Source organism: Phragmites australis, chromosome 5 (genome assembly GCF_958298935.1).
Source record: "Phragmites australis chromosome 5, lpPhrAust1.1, whole genome shotgun sequence".
Taxonomy (NCBI): domain Eukaryota; kingdom Viridiplantae; phylum Streptophyta; class Magnoliopsida; order Poales; family Poaceae; genus Phragmites; species Phragmites australis.
Window position 1 is genome coordinate 17546878 of NC_084925.1, and position 14911 is coordinate 17561788.

The 14911-nt window shown below is 40.7% G+C and overlaps 1 long non-coding RNA gene across 1 annotated transcript; it reads right to left on the reverse strand.

The window, feature by feature from the left end:
• Window positions 1-2666: 2666 nt before the first annotated feature.
• LOC133918861 (uncharacterized) lies at window positions 2667-5804 on the reverse strand. Its single transcript, XR_009909853.1, has 2 exons — window positions 5519-5804; window positions 2667-4588 (listed from the first exon to the last, which is right to left on the reverse strand). It is a non-coding gene; the product is annotated as an uncharacterized LOC133918861 (long non-coding RNA).
• Window positions 5805-14911: the final 9107 nt, after the last annotated feature.

Sequence of the window (14911 nt, forward strand, 5' to 3'; positions counted from 1 at the left end):
TTCCACCGCTTAGCCTGTGCAGGGTAGGCTAAGCAAGAACGAGATATCCTCAAGTGTAGGAGCCATCTTCCCTCACGAGAGATGGAACATATGTGTCTTCGACCTCCACATGTCCACTAGCACAATGAGAATGGTGCGTTTGAAACTAAACTACCACGCAAACTCTACTCACCCAATCCCTTCGTCTGCCTCGACAAGCCTAAATAGTGGAAGAAGGCCTACCTCACGCAACCTACAAACAAAATATAATATAAGTAAGAGCACCTCACGAACACAAAAAATACAAAAACGGAATGAATTGCAAACCTAGGGATCCAACGCTTGTCTAGCCTCATGAGCTCGTCCGGAACATGAGGTTGGAGTAAGCTCAGCCACCTTAACAATGATCATGTATGAGCGGTGCCTCTCATCCACGCGTGGGTCAAGTAGCTCTGGGTGTTCGGCGACCATACATGCCCACAATCATTGTTGTAAATGAATACAAGTACAACTATCCCTAAAACACTAGGTCCAATAGGTACAACCATCCCAAAAAATTCAACGTAAAAAAAGTACAACTATCCCCAAAATATTAGATCTAACCGTTACAACTATCTCTAAAAAACCGATGTAAAAAAGTACAATTATCTCTAACATACTAGGTTCAACAGTTACAACTGTCTCTAAAAATCTAGTACAACTATCCCTAAAACATTAATTCTAACCGTACCTCTATGTTGCTATAAAAATCTAGACTAAAAAACCTAGATCTAATATCATTAGATCCTATATTTTATGTCTAACTTATGCCCAAACTTGGATACGATGGCTAACCTAAGTGTTTTATAGAAAACAGTAAGATAAGAAAATTCACTTTCACCAGCTATAGAATTCAACAGGATTTCGTCGTTTTCCTCTTCCTCCCCTCACCTCTCCTCTCCTCTCTTCTCCCTCTCTGTCTGGTAGTGATCCCCATGGTGAAAGCGGCATGGTTTTTCATACCACAACCTGTTGCTCCTTGAAATAACAATAAGAGTATAGATTTACAATATTTCAAAACAGATGTATATATACAATTTTTTAATTTAAAAATATAAAATAAAAAATTTCCTATGGCAATGTGTTACAATGGTTTCCAATCTTAACCCAACTGTTCTATTTCTCACATAATCCAAATCAATTAATCAAAATATGGCGATGAATGCACCCCTAAGCTAGGATAGATTAAGATAGAACATGAAAATAGTGGTATACACTTCTCTATCAAAAGGTCAATTAAGGTAGTACTACCTCCGTTTTTGTTTACTTATCACTAATAATTTACTATAATTATTTTAACTTTGTATTTTTTTTTTACGAAAAGTTCATAGATATATAAAACTTTCTTATCATTAGAATCATCATGAAATATACTTTATAAGTATTATATATTTTTAAGTATTCATAATTTTTTTTAAAAACACGATCAAAATTACTGTAGTAAATTATTGATGACAAGTAAACAAAAATAGAGGCAATATACAATTGAAGTTCACAAACCAAAATGTCTACATCACGTTGGAGGTGTCAAATTCGTTTCATAAACCAAAACGACATGCAATGCCTACAACAATTTCATCACAACAGAATATAACAAACAACTTATCTTGATTATTTCCCGCATTCCATCGATCTGTGGACTTCTTGAGTTCACTTGCAACGATAAATGGACCGAACCGTGGCAGATTGGCAATGAACGAGCTGATCGGAACTCTACACTCTTCAGCCTTCAGTTTCTTCACACATACTCAGCGCGCACCAGCGAGAGCTTTCTTCAGCGTTAGGGGGAGTGTGCCGAGACGACCTTGGCAAAGGCAGCAACCTTGCTGACAGGGAGCCCAACGCGGGCGCTGCTCCACTGCGCCACAGCGGCGGCTTATGCCTGCATCACGCCATAAGCTCTCTGACGAAACTGGAAACTGGTGCTACCACGTGAGCCTTTTTCATGGTCCCTGCCTAAAGGCACTGCTCGCGGCCGCCGCCGCCATCAGCAGTCCAGGGCGTGCCACTCTTCTCCGGCACCACCGTGACGCCCACTTCTCCAACGCTGCCACCCTTCGCCATCCAGGATGCGCCACCTCTGCTCATCTCAACCTTGCCACTCCTTTCTCCAACGCTTTGGCCCTTTCCATAAGGAATAGTTAGATATAGCTATTGCTCCCCACTAATCCAGGATGCGCCACCTCTGCTCATCTCGACCTTGCCACTCCTTTCTCCAACACTTTGGCCCTTTCCATAAGGAATAGTTAGATATAGCTATTGCTCCCCACTAATCGAACTCAGGTAACCAGGAGATTGATACAGGTTTCAGAGCAGAAAGAACAGAAGACAAATGAACATTCCAAGAGACATAAAGACCACTCTGCTTTGCCTATTTGATCAAGAGAAAGCTTAACGAAACCCTCTTTCAGCTTGAGATCTTGCCATAATCAGTTATCCTCGCTTCTTCATGGTGTTGTAGAACCGTCCCAATAGCCGGCACCACATGTGCATTTGGATAAAGATTATTCAGATAAGGCGGTTCATGTGAGAAAAAAGTTGCATAAAAAATCAATTCATCTCAAAGCACTTCCATTCCTGTTGGTAGATTTATGATTGTAGTGTATCGAAGTACCAGGATAGCAAAACATTAGTTTTAAAAATGCTAATAAAAAATATAACACAATATATTACTTGTATTTGCTTGCCATTTGTTCCATGGAGAGCTATGTCATAGTTGGTGTACTTCAGAATACAAAAGATCATAGATAACACACCTAGACTTGGTTTCAACGATACTGCTTATCAAGTTATTGATCATACCAATTATGCATCAACAGGTCCACTATTACCAACGTTCAAGTATTACTAGATAATAGCACGGCAACAGAAAATATTGCGTCATTGGCGAATCATATGACCCGTGGTCGAGACAAGGGTGTTACAACATGACAACTCTCACCGCCGCTAACACCTCCATGAAAGTCAACTGACGAAAGGAGAAGCAGCACCAAGAAACTCCACCTATGATTCTCTAAGTAGAGCACAAGGCTACTTGCCCACTTATCAAACGTGAGCACAACCATTGTCACAGTAAGAGTAAGACTGCTGCTCATGCACCATTTGATCAAGCTAAGGTAATTACGATTTGGCATAACCATTACATCTCATCTTGTATTTTAAAAAGCATTGTACTCTTGCACCGCAGTTGAGCAAAATATAAACCATTACCATATTGTCGGGGGAACGGTACCACACTGACACCTTCACTTCGGCTGGCCTCAGCTAACCCCATAGATAGGAAGCGATTCGTGACACTACCGTTTCCCTTGAGTTACTTTGGTCGCAGGTGCGGACTCGAAGTATGGCCGGCGGATGCTTACCCCATTATGATCTTGGATCATAACAATGATCCATGCACACAATCCTCCAAACAAACATCCGAGACAAAGAATAGAGATTTTACTTGTTTGGGAATACAGATTTTACTTGTTGCCAAGATCGTTGAACCACTTGTCATTGCTGGCGGCTTTTGAGCAATTTGTATTCTTGTTCGGCATTAGAAAAGGTTAATAGGATCAGCAAAAGACTATTTATTTGGCAAGAGAAATATTAAAGTAGATAATCTGCAGAACAGAGTCAACTTTTGTCTCTGTAAAAGTTTTATTTAAGGAACAAATCAGTAGAAATGTTGAACATAGTGTATGACATAAGACCAGTTTCACATATTTGCATATTTAGAAAATAGCTTTACACGTTGCCAAGAAACAGTGTAAAGAGTCTGAAAAAGGTAATGAGAAGAAAGCACTCAGCACTTCAGCAGACTTTTACTGCTGCAGGGGAACATGCAGAAATATCCAGTATAGCTACAAATGGAACATATGTCAAACTGATCTCTATCCTTTTCGTGCCTAATTAGGAAGCATCACCCCAGGGCTAGTACTCCATGCACAATGCCTTCAATCGGTGATTTCCAAGTTTAGGTACAATACATAATAGATAAGGACCTACTATAGCCCTCCATTTTCAATGGAACTAATAAAATACCAATTGGAGGTGAAATACCTATTTTATACACCAATAATGTTTTTTATGAGAAAAAAAGGCATGCCTTTATTTCTTTTTTGTATTTTCATGTTTACTGATTAAAGTTATTGAGCAATCTTAAAGCTTCAGGATTTGTTCCATATAAACCGCAAGATGGTCAGGTTAACATGCAAGATAGATAGGACAGAATGCTGCTGAAATCATGCCAAGTAATTCATGCCAATTTAGCTACATCAATAAATCATCACAATTAACCCCCTGTTCCATAGATCATTCTAATTTCTGCATGGATGGTTCTCTTCATCAACCTCTTTCTAAAATGCTTTAGTGATTGAGATGAAAATGTAACAACAGGGAGGTAGGTCACCTTCTTTCCGCTTTAACCCTCCTGCAACATGTACACAAAAAATAAAATACTTGGACTTACCAAAAGCAAGCCCCATCCAGTTGGCATGAAGGCAAGGATGCAAACAAACATATCCTGAACTGTCACATGGGGGATTGCTACCAAGGTTGTAATGATGGAGATAAATGTAAAGGCAGTCTGCAAGCATTAAGAAACCCATGTTACTAATCTTTGTGCTGCAAGGCCTTTTCCACACTAATAAAAAAATGACCCAAAATTATGCACAAGGCAGTACAAATCTACTGAGCATTACAAGGAAAACAAGCAAACAACGCCTATGTGTTCGCCAGGAAGCTTTTCTCCCCAGATGGACACCATCAGTGTTCCTTTTACAAAATCTGTATGCATTTCAAACAAACTCTCATGGAGTACAACTGAACTTGGAAGGTTAGATGAACAAATTACACTAAAACTGATCTACCCTAGCTTGCACCAAGATCCCAGCAAACTTTTTTTTATCCAAAACAGATATTAACTCTAGAATCACCTTCTATGAAACACCCAAAAAAAAATCAAGGTAAATATAAAGATATAGTGATGAAGGCAACATTTGCCCATTTTGTATTGTGATGGCTATTACAAACCAGTTTTATACAATTCGGGAATAATCAGTTTTATGCACAAAAAGTTATTGACTAAAAGATTATAACTTCACAATTTAGCTCCTTCTTCCATTGTGCCGGGAAGCACATCTTTCAAGCAGCACGTTCAAGTAAATTGCAGAAAGCATACCAACTGCTAACTAATTGTAGATTCTACAGCAAGATCGCAATGTTCTTCAGAAAGATAACATAAATTTGGCATCTGACAGGCCAAACTATCGGAGATTTATTGTCATTTTATCATCAGTACTATTGGTCAGCCTAAACCCCGAGTTGCTCGAAAGACCAACAGATATATGCTTCAAAGACACAATAATTCTGCATCTAAGGTACACGAGATTACGAGCTAACAGATCTATGCTTCCTACTCTCAGATCCAACAAAGCATACTCGAGGCAAGCAGGAAGCTGCAGCAAGAAGACAGAGGGGGTAGGCTCAGGAGAAGCAGACGTGGGGGGATGCGAACCTGCGACTGGTGGCCTGCCTGCCTTGCCAGGGTTGTTCGTGTGCCAGAGGGAGAATCAGGAGCGGATGCGGCGGTGGCGGCAAGGGAGCGCGGAGCAGAGGCGGCGGTGGCGGCAAGGGCGCGCGTAGCGGAGGCGGCGGTGGCAACGGTTGTAGCGCTGAGACCGGAGGTCGGAGTTGGTCCCAGGAATCGCTGGAAGTCTCAGGAATCGCGGAGGCCGGAGTCAGCCGGAGGATCGCGGGCTTGAAGGTGGCCCCGAAGGTACCTCGTAATAGGGATGGAGTCACACGGGAGCTACGGAAAACCAAACCGTTTTCATTTTCACATTTTTATCTGAATAAAAATAGAAAATCAAAAACAGGTTACGAACTGGATATCATGATATCGAAAATGACCAATCGAATAAAACACATGTCGATATAAGTGGATAAATGATAATTCAAATCAGAAACATCTACCATAAAATCATGACTTCAAGTATTAATACAATATATAATTAATTTACACTAATAAATATTACTTAATATTATACATATAGATCATATAATAACATAAGCTCAACTAAAAAACATACTATAACTCAAGTACTTGACATAACATACAGTTACACAATGAGTAGGATTGAAGACGGTATATGCGTAAAAGCTTGAACGACATCGGTAGGTCACAGTCAATTGAGACTAGGTCAATAGGTTAGGGTAAAGTTTAAGATATGGATGATGTTTGGGCTCGCTGGTTGAGCTTGGCATATGGATTATATTGTGATTTTGTGAAGTTTGGTCTTAATTAGAAACATCGGAAATTTCTAATTAAAACAGGATACTGATAATACGGGTGAAAAATAGTAAAACCGTTTTCGTCTTGTCTCTACAAAAGTTCTAAAAATCTAAAAAAAGTTAGAAAATATAGAAAATGGATCAGAATGAGATTTATCCCATTCATTTTCATCCCTACTTAGAAATTTCAGCAAGCTAGTAAAAAAATAGGCAAATACAGATTAATCAACATGGCAGGATTCCATAAATATTTATACCAGATTAAGAATTTCATAAAACTAAGAAATTAGATAAAAAAACTTATCTAGATTGAAAAACCTTCTCTATTACACTAATTCATTATCAAACTTTTGGTAGTTACATTCACTAATCATTGACAGAAATAACAGGGTAGAAAAACATATGGCCAGTGTTTTATGGACACGGTGTGGGTATTCAACTTGAACTCGTGGTGTCTGATTCGTTGAAATAATTTTGGACATAGCAAATAAGTGTAGTACTTGAAATCTGTCACCAGTATTGAGTGTCCGACTCAGCAAAAAGAGGGGGTGTCCAAGTAACACTCATTCCTTCAGGCTTCAAGCTCAATTGACTGTTCTTTTGTTATTTCTCATTCCGTCAATGTCGTCTTTTAACTTTCTTCCAGTGAAGCCTTCCAATGAGCTGAAGAACTCAGAGAACCGGGACACTTCTCACCCCACCTAAATAGGTTCCTCAATTATCCCTTCTCTAGTTGAGTAATTTATGCCTCTCCACTTTGCTGGGGGACACTGCCTTCATGTGTTATCAGGGTGGTTGTTGGGCCATGCACGAGAGCCGCCACAGCAAGGAGGATATCAAAGGCGATGGTGGCCCCTCTTGGGCAGCGTCGAGGATATCCGCCATGGCGGTGGCTAGTAGATCTACAGGGAGACAATGAGTCAATGACATGGTGGCTTGTAGCTCCACGCACTATCGACGTGTCTGCAAGCTTACCTTCTCTTGGATCTTCGCACACCAGCAGGCAGCTATCATCCGCTCAGCTGCTTCGTTGCCAGAGTAGACGTTGGAGGGCGCTCGTCTGAGGGGCCACATCCACCGATGTCATTACTAGTTGTTGCTGTTACTGGAGTGGCGGCGGCAGCATTGGCAAAGGCGATGCTCCACCTAGCATCTTCCTTCCTATCCCTTGCAAGCATCGGAGCCGCAGGCTTCTCCTAATGCTACGACAACTGAGGAGAGAACGAGGCAAAGGGGTCGGCCTGTGGCGATGGGGAGAGGCGGCAACAGCAACCTAGGTGCACGACGACGTCCAGACCCCAGCTGTTGAAGAGACGCGATGCGGAGTGGTTGGGTTCTTGGCTTTGGAGGAGGTGTTGGGAAACAAATAGCCTACGCTAGTCTAAAATAAATTTTTTATTATATTCATTCAAGAAACTATGTTAGTAGAAGATTATAAATCATTACCACTAGACGTGCAGCACAGCGGAAGAAGAGTTGGAGTAAACCGATTCAACGTCCTGCACGTCACGCTCCTTGACCAGCTCCTCAATCAGCTCCACGACCAGCTCCGCACAGGCAGTCGTGCTCCTTGACTACTTCTTCGACTAGCTCCGAGCAGGTACGTCGAGTTCTCGACCAGTTCTGAGTGGTTACGACGTGTTCCTCAACTAGCACCGAGCATGTACGCCGACCTGCTGAACAAGTCTTCGATTAGCCGAGCAACAGTATCGCGATCTTCACGTTGAGGAGATCAACGCTACAATAGTAGTAGTGCATCTCCATTTTCACATGTACTGGATAGGATCATCGTATGCCCGTGTGCTATGTAACACCCTAAATTTTAATTTTTGTAATAATTTAAATTTTTTCTAGAAATTAAATAGGTGGTTGCAATTTTGTTCAATAGGAAAATTAATTTCTAAATTTAAATTGTCCAAGGATAATATTTGATGCACTCATGCCGTTAAAAAAAATTATTTGGTACCAAAAGTGCTTGTGACTAACTTGAAAGGACCCAAGCAAGTGTGGGTACCTAAGAATAGAAATTGATCTATTTTTTAGGATTATACCTCTGATGAAAGAAGTTGGGTAATCGATAGCGGTTGTACAAATCATATGACCGGAGAGAAATTAATGTTTGGTGACAATGGCAAAGGAAAGGTAATGGGTCTAGGTACAGTTGCAATCTCAAACAACCTTTCCATATCAAATGTTTTGCTTGTAAAATCCTTAAACTACAATTTGTTATCCGTATCTCAATTATATGAAATGGGTTTCAATTGCTTATTTACCGATGCTGATGTGATGGTCTTTAGAAGAGATGACTCCTCAATAGTCTTCAAGTGTCATATGAAGGTCAAGCTTTATCTAGTAGATTTTTCATCGGATAAATCAAGCCTTAAGTATTGTTTGATGGCTAAATCTAGCATGGGATGGCTATGGCATCGTAGGCGAGTCCATGCCGGTATGAGGAATCTTAACAAACTTCTAAAGGGCAAGCACATTTTGAGACTAACAAATTTTTCTTTTGAGAAAGATAGGATTTGTAGCGCATGTCAAGCTGGAAAGCAAATTGGAGCACCTCATCCCGCCAAAAACATCATGATGACCACAAGATCTTTGAAATTACTTCAAATGGATCTTTTTGATCCTATTCCTTACATAAGCATTGGCGGTAACAAATATGGATCAATAATTATTGATGATTATTCTTATTTCACTTGGGTGTTCTTTTTGTATGACAAGAGTTAAACTCAACGAATATTCAAGAAATTTACAAGAAGAGCCCAAAATGAGTTCAACTTGAAGATCAAGAAAATTAGAAGTGACAACGGGAGTGATTTCAAGAACGCTCAAATTGAAGAATTTCTTGATGAAGAAGGAATCAAGCATGAGTTTTCGATGCCCTACTCCCCTCAATAAAATGGGGTTATCGGAAGGAAGAATCGCACGCTCATTGAGACAGCAAGAACAATGCTCGATGAATACAAGATCTCCGATCGCTTTTGGGCAGAGGCCATCAACACCGCATGTCACGCAACAAACCGGTTGTATCTTCACCGGATCTTGAAGAAAACATCATATGAGCTACTTACCGGTAACGAACCAAATGTCTCATATTTTCGTGTTTTCGGAAGTAAGTGTTTTATTCTCAACAAGAAGCAAAAATCCTCTAAATTTACTGCTAAAGTAGATGAAGGTTTCTTGCTTAGATATGGATCAAATGCCTATGCATACCGTGTTTTCAACAAAACCACCGGTTGTGTTGAAATCGCACGTGATGTAACATTTGATAAAACTAATGGCTCTCAAGTAGAGCAAGTTGATTGTAATATTTTAGGTGATGAAGAAATTCCAAGTGAAGCAATCAAGAGAATGACGATTGGTGAGATAAGACCACAAGAGCCTAAAGAAGATTCAAGTTAACCATCTTCATCAATTCAAGTGGAGCCTCCAACCTCAAATCAAGATCAAGAAGACTCCAACACATGCCTTGATCAAGATAAAGAAGATGGAGTTGAACCTCAATCAAAAGTGCCACACCCTAGAATTCATCAAAGTGTGCAAAGAGATCACTTCGGCGACAATATTCTTGGTGACATAAATAGGGGAGTCTCTACTAGATCACGAGTTGCTAATTTTTGTGAATATTACTCTTTTGTATCTTCTTTGGAACCTTTAAAGGTAGAAGAAGCACTCGAAGATCCGGATTGGGTGATGGCAATGCAAGAAGAGTTGAACAACTTCACTCGAAACAAAGTGTGGTCATTGGAGGAAAGGCCAAATCGAAATGTGATCAGCACCAAATGGGTATTCCGCAACAAACAAGATGAAAACAGGTTAAGACTAGTTGCACAAGGCTTCACACAAATCAAAGGTTTGGATTTTGGTGAGACTTATGCCCCCGTTGCTAGATTAGAGCCTATTCGCATATTACTTGCTTTTGCTACTCACCATGATTTCAAGCTTTATCAAATGGAAGTGAAGAGCGCATTCCTAAATGGACCCATCAAAGAATTGGTATATGTTGAACAACCTCCGGGTTTCGAATATCCCAAATTCCCATCTCATGTCTATAAACTCCATAAGGCACTATATGGGCTTAAACAAGCTCCTAGAGCGTGGTATGAGTGCCTTAAGGATTTTCTAGTCAAGAATGGTTTTGAAATTGTGAAAGTCGATACTACTCTCTTTACTAAAAAGCTTGATAATGATTTCTTTGTGTGCCAAATTTATGTCGATGACATTATATTTGATTATACTAACAAATCTTTTAGTGATGAGTTTAGTAAAATGATGACCAAAAGGTTCGAGATGTCAATGATGAGAAAGTTGAATTTCTTTTCAAATCAAGCAACTCAAGGAAGGAACTTTCATTTGTCAAACAAAGTACATAAATGACATGCTTAAAAGGTATGAATGGAGAACACCAAGCCCATTCAAACTCCCATGCAAGCTAATGGCCATCTCGACCTCAACAATGATGGTAAGTCGGTTGATCAAAAGGTATACCATTCCATGATAGGATCATTGCTTTATATTTGTGCATCTAAGCCTGATATTATGCTTAGTATGTGCATGTATGTAAGATTTTAAGCTGCTTTGAAGGAGTGTCATTTAGTGGTCGTTAAGAGAATTCTTCGATATCTAGTTCATACACCTAACCTCGGGCTTTGGTAACCCAAAGGTTCAAATTTTAATCTCGTTGGGCATTCCGATGTGGATTATGCAGGTTGTAAAGTGGATAGGAAGAGCACCTCGGGTACATGTCAATTCTTGGGTAGATCTCTTGTGTTATGGCCTTCAAAGAAACAAAACTCCGTAGCCCTATCCACCGCCGAAGTGGAATTTGTTTCCGTGGGTAGTTGTTGCGCTCAATTGCTTTGGATGAGACAAACTTTGAAATATTATGGAATCCATATGAACAAAGTGCCTCTTTTGTGTGATAATGAAAGCGCCATAAAAATAGCCAACAACCCCGTCCAACACTTATGAACCAAGCACATAGATATCCGACACCACTTCCTTCGTGATCAATCCACAAAGGGAGACATAGACATACATCACGTAAGGACGGAAAAAAATTAGCGAATATCTTCACCAAGCCCCTAGATGAGCATAGGTTTTGTGAGTTGAGAAATGAGCTAAATATCCTAGTTTCTCGAAACGTGGCTTGATTCCTTGCATATTTGCCTACGTGTTTGAACTAATGTGGTGAACATGTCTTGGCAACGTGTTGTTCTCTCAATGAGCATACACAAACCACATTCTAAATGTGAATCTAGTACTAAGGGATCTCATTCTAAATGAATTTTGGTCCTAGAATAATGCCCAGATTCATACAAGTCCGCCTCGAAGTAAAATACACCATTATTGGTTCCCTTTGCATTTTGGCCAACTGTTGGATTTATTGGTCTTTTATCATACCAATTTATCTATTTTGATCTTTGGATCATGTTGATTTGCTTGTGATCATAGCTTTGATTGATTGTTTGTTCGCTGATCACAAATGGAAAAGCATCTATAGTGTTTGACTAGTCAACATCTCTAAAAGTCCTCCCGAATCTCAAGTTCCAAAAATCCTCGAAAGCCTCTGCTTTGCTGAAAATCTACTCATATTGCCAGATCTGTTCCTCAAAAAAATCAGCATATCAGAACTTCCGATTTGTGAATCGGAACTTCTGATCCTCAGTTTTTCTGGAAATTTCTACATATTGGAACTTCCGATCCTCTGGCCGGAACTTCCAATGTGTGTATACTGGCTGTGTCCTTTAACCTTGGTGCAACATTTCTTTCTCCCCATTTCATCTTTTTATCGTCGGCCTCTCTCCTCAAGGGTGACTCCAACGGCGACCGGACCTTCCGATCTACCGGAACCTTCGGTGTCCCTCCGACCTCGTTACTCTCTTAGCCAGAGACTCCGTTTCCTCTCTGGGTCGTCGTTCTTCTCTCGTGTTTGCTCTCCCTCAAGGTATCTTCATTCCCTTCTAGGGTTTCTTGGAATCTTAAGTCTTTTGTGAATCCCTTCAGTGAAAGTACAGCATGTGGTCCTCAGTTGTTGGATCAATACTCATCTCTCATAGTTGTTGGTAAAAATCGTAGAAATCTTGATTTTGGAGCTGGGCTGTGGAAATCAGAACTTCCAGTTGGGGACATCGGAACCTCCGATACGTATCGAAACTTCCGATATATCCATTTGGAACTTCCGGTGTTCATGTTCTATTTCAGCACCTAAGTCTAGGTTTAATTCAATCTTCTTCCAACTTGTTCCAAGTCTGTGCTCATATCCTATCTATCCCAGGATCACTGATGGAAGGTGGACACATCTATGAGAGGAGGACCAAAGCTAGAACCGATTCGTCTTCAGAGAAATCTCAAGACAAGGAAGGCACAACAGAAAGCAGACAACTAACAGGGGTAGGAATTCAAATCCAGATATGCCTATTCTTGAGGAAAGTGCACAAACTGCTGATGTTAGTAGAGGTGGTTCTTTACCACCTAGGAGAGGTAGTAGTTCTAGGGCTCATGCAAATGTTGAGGAGGATGCTCCAATGGAGGAACAAGGTGAAATTGGACCTTTAAGGATGCATGTTTTTGACAAATCATACAATCATCCAAGGCACTGCAATAGCTACAATGGCAAGTCTACTATTGTCAAAAGGCACAAGGAATCAAACCCTTTTGAGTATGACAGGTTCTCCATCGACAGTCATTTCTGGACTTTCTTTTAGTAGGATTACTATGAGTACGTGATTCTTCCTATGAAGTATTCTACATCTCGTATGCAGTGGATTGATTGGAACTATATGGAGGCCCAGGATGATGATATCTTTAATAAGGTGATAGCAGCTTGTGATTTTCGTAATATGAAATCTATCATGGCATTTGAACATCCTTGGTGTGAAGTAGTTGCTTAGTTCTATGCTACATATTATGTTGACAAAGATGCTTCAAGAACAATTCATTGGATGATCAATGGTACTTGGTACAACATCAAATATTCAGCTTTTGCTAGACTTTTGGGCTTCACTGTAGATGATCGTCGCAACACTGAGAAAATCCATGATGAAGATGTTATGGACATAGAAGATATGGAGTTCATGCATGATATGGGTGGAGAATACAAGCTTGGCAAAACAACTGGTCTTTGCCCTTTGTATGCTTATCTCAACAGGATGTTCAGGAAGACCATTGCCCCTAAGGATGGAGATGTAAAAATTATTCTTTCCTATTCGAGGAACCTGCTTGCAAGAATGAAGGAGAACACCAAGTTTGATGCATTTAACTTCATTTGGGAGGAGATTCACTCTACCTCCCTCGACCCTAAGAGAGGATGTCGAGGAACCTGCTTGCAAGAATGAAGGAGAACACCAAGTTTGATGCATTTAACTTCATTTGGGAGGAGATTCACTCTACCTCCCTCGACCCTAAGAGAGGATGTGGATATGCGTCCTATATCATGTCTATGATTGAAAAGGTCACCAATCTCTCTTTCCATAAGGAGCTAAAGTATGCAAAGCTGCAAATAAGGTTGACTAAGCGTGTTCGTTCCTTTACTAGAGCAGTGTCACCACCAGTTGAGGCTTCTTCTTCTTTTTCCTCCACCCTTAGGATTCTAAAATCTATCTTTTGCTTGTGCAAGAGTACATCTGTAAGGGTTCGGCAAGAGAGGGCTGCTAGGAAGAAGATTGTAACACCCTAAATTTCAATTTTTGCAATAGATTAAAATTTTTGTTAAAGTTAATAGGAGTTGTAATTTTTTTTAATAGAAGAAATTAATTTCTAAATTTAAATTTGACATAGATTATATAAGTTTGATGCATTCATGCCGTCATAGTTGCAGGAAAAGTTTGCAAAAGATCGCTAGAAGTCGCTTGTTCAAACCTCTTCTGAATTTTTGTTCAAACTCTTAAAAGAAAAGAATTTCCAAAATAGTTAAAAGCTCTCGGGTCGAAATATTTCTCCGGCCCATCTCTTCCCCCTCCCCTCTCTCCTTTTCACCACCCGCTTGGGCCGCCCCCTTTCTCCCCCGCACCTGCCCGCTAGGCTGAGCCAGCCTGCATGGCCCCGAGCCGCTCCCCTCCCCACCCTATCTCGCCGCCATGTGGGCCCTACCAGAGCCAAGCCGCCCCACCTGAGCTGGCTGCCCTTCTCCCACCTCCCGCCGCCCGGCCAACTTGCCCAAAATCCTGTGCGCTGTTTGAAATCCGAGTCGCCCCATGCCTTTATTCGCCGATTAAACATCATGGCCGAAACCCCTGCCCCTTATTCACTCCTCCCCAACCGTTTTCCCCTTCAATTTCCCCTCACAACTATGGAAACCGAATCTTTTATGGAATTAAGGGATCCGGCAAATCTCCTCGAATCTGCCTGATTCCATCCCTCTCTCGTGTATTTAAGCCTCTCAACATCTTCCTTACGAGGTTCCACAACCAATACACCCGTTTCCCCCTTGTTGAATATCTAACTATGGGGTATATGCGCATAAGGAATATATCATATACGAACAGGATATGTACAACACGTATTAAGAAGCTTTAGATATCACGGAACTGAATTAGCGGTACCTGATACACCCAGAATCACAGAAGTACATATCAGGAAGGTTTCGATTAGTTACCTAACTCGATACGGT